General features: G+C 41.2%; 1 long non-coding RNA gene across 1 annotated transcript; it reads left to right on the forward strand.

Moving 5' to 3' along the window:
- Positions 1–205: 205 nt before the first annotated feature.
- On the forward strand, positions 206–2,243 carry LOC134326749 (uncharacterized). Its single transcript, XR_010014572.1, has 3 exons — positions 206–254; positions 976–1,071; positions 1,746–2,243. It is a non-coding gene; the product is annotated as an uncharacterized LOC134326749 (long non-coding RNA).
- The last annotated feature ends 678 nt before the right edge of the window (positions 2,244–2,921 follow it).

Here is a 2,921-nt window from a genome sequence, read left to right on the forward strand (position 1 = left end):
GGTTTAGCAATCAAAACCTGTTATTTAGTTAACCCAACATTAAAGTTTTGCACTATATTAACTTGTTGTTATGTTTTAATTTTACCTAAGTACATATTTTTGAGTAAGCGTCGTCACCTATACTATAACTTATGAGTATACAAAGACACCCAGCGTCTGACGTCATCAACGTGCCCTGTGTCCCGGATTTACCTTTTCAAAGTGGTGAAGATGGCGGCACGTTAACGGATGAGAAGATTTTTTGAGCAAAACGGGTAAGTTAAGTACTTGTTTGTTAAAACTTGTGAGGGCACAGATATTGTTTTTTGAAAACAATTTGTGGGTCTTTATTTTTTCAAACTTAGGTTTGTGACTGTATCAGTATCTGACGCCAGCTTGGAAAAAGTTCGTTTATTTTTACTCGGTTATTACTTAACTGACAATGCATGAGCATTTTTAAATGATGAGTAGTTAAAGTGCAGCACTAGGGACAAATACAACATGACTCCAGTATTAGCATATGTTCGCAGCAGTCTGTTTCTCGGTTATATTCACTAAACGAGCTTTTTTCGGAAGTAAAAAGAGAGACTAGCCTAGAAACACATGTAGAACTTCCATTTCTGGCGAGATTTTTTTGGCACATCAAGGAAAATCCACAAGTTAAGTGCAGTGACTGGAATTGCCATCACTGTCTTGTTTAACGGTCTCTCGTTTTTCTTTTGTCTCTATGGGTCAACCCAACATAACCTAGCCTATCAGTATCAAAATTATTAAACTTTGTTTCTGGTTAAAGGATATATACAGTACAACACTCATGTGTCCGATACTTAGTTACAATAAAGTTAAAATAAGTTCATGTATTAGTATGGAGCTGAACCACTATACTGCCAAGTTGAATTGGAGGGCTAAATTATTTTGTGTGTAGAGATGATATAGGCAGAACAGACTTGTGGTTGATTAAATTTTTACAATAACTATTTCTTTTTATTTGTCAAGGAAGAAAATGATGTCAATGTAAGACGCACTTTGTCCCTTCACGCACTTCCTGTCTACCTGCGCGAGGATGCCTCAGAGTTCTTCAAGACCTTCAATGTAAGCAATGTGATGTGGAAATGTCAATTAGTTCAGTGCATACATATCATAAAGTAAACCAACTTGAATGTGTCCTCCAGGATTTCACATAATTGTATCAGACTTTAAAAATGCATATTAATTTATACAAAAACTATATGAACATTATTTTGATTACCATATAGTTTTGTATGTTTGCAAGTCTATCTTAACAGTTGTGAAATGCCTTATAGTGATTGGCCCTGTTTACACTTGCCAAACTAAAGTTTGTGGTTATGTCACATTATATACATTTGGTCCGATTATTTTTGGTTTCACATGGCAGATTAGTCAGTGCACTAAAGAATTTTGCTGCATCCTGTCGTCATCATCACCTACAGGGGCTGCGTCTCCCTATACTTGATGGTTTGTAGAAGGGCGTGCGTCTGAAGTCAGTGTGTTGTCAATTCGGCGAGTAGCCATTCCAGAGGTGTGTGTGTGTGTGTGTGTGTGTGTGCGTGTGTGTGTGTGTGTGTGTGTGTGTGTGTGTGTGTGTGTGTGTTTGTTTCCAGGTGAGAAATGCAAGGTGTAAGCATCAACACAGGCTTAAAAATGCAAACCTATAAAAGTGTGACAAGAGCAATGATGAACATACAGTTCATGACTTGTAGCCTTCATTCTGCCACTTTCCTCATTAGAGTGTTTGTGTTTTGCAGCAGGAAGAGGAGCCAGATATCACCGACACTCCTGTTGCTCCTTTTAATACTGGTGGAGACTCCTTCAACCCCAACAGCATCTTTGTTGTAGTTGAGGGGGGCATTATTGTGAGTGGTCTTCCCTGGTTGCCTGATGCATTCATTGTGTTGTTTGGCTTGATCTATGCTTTCAATTTACAATATCCAAAGAAACTCATCCACACATTCACCTTTGTCCAGAAAATACTGATGTGTCTGGATGATGGTAAACCACTGAAACCATGCCTGCTGAGTCTGAAAAATGATTTGTTGGAACACTAAACCAAGCTTGAATGCACATGTGCATAAATGTTCCATACATGTACACTGACCAGCCATTTCACTCCATTCACTGCTGTGTCTGATCCTACTGTACCAGGAGAACACACACTAACACACCACCACCATGTTAGGGTCACTCTGTGGTGGTGGTAGTGTTAGTGGGTGTTCTGCTGATCCAATTGTACCAGGAGAACACACACTAACACACCACCACCATGTTAGGGTCACTCTGTGGTGGTGGTAGTGTTAGTGGGTGTTCTGCTGATCCAATTGTACCAGGAGAACACACACTAACACACCACCACCATGTTAGGGTCACTCTGTGGTGGTGGTAGTGTTAGTGGGTGTTCTGCTGATCCAATTGTACCAGGAGAACACACACTAACACACCACCACCATGTTAGAGTCACTATGTGGTGGTGGTAGTGTTAGTGGGTGTTCTGCTGATCCAATTGTACCAGGAGAACACACACTAACACACCACCACCATGTTAGGGTCACTCTGTGGTGGTGGTAGTGTTAGTGGGTGTTCTGCTGATCCAATTGTACCAGGAGAACACACACTAACACACCACCACCATGTTAGGGTCACTCTGTGGTGGTGGTAGTGTTAGTGGGTGTTCTGCTGATCCAATTGTACCAGGAGAACACACACTAACACACCACCACCATGTTAGAGTCACTCTGTGGTGGTGGTAGTGTTAGTGGGTGTTCTGCTGATCCAATTGTACCAGGAGAACACACACTAACACACCACCACCATGTTAGGGTCACTCTGTGGTGGTGGTAGTGTTAGTGGGTGTTCTGCTGATCCAATTGTACCAGGAGAACACACACTAACACACCACCACCATGTTAGAGTCACTATGTGGTGGT

The sequence above is a fragment of the Trichomycterus rosablanca genome, chromosome 14, assembly GCF_030014385.1.
Source record: "Trichomycterus rosablanca isolate fTriRos1 chromosome 14, fTriRos1.hap1, whole genome shotgun sequence".
In the NCBI taxonomy this organism is placed as follows: domain Eukaryota; kingdom Metazoa; phylum Chordata; class Actinopteri; order Siluriformes; family Trichomycteridae; genus Trichomycterus; species Trichomycterus rosablanca.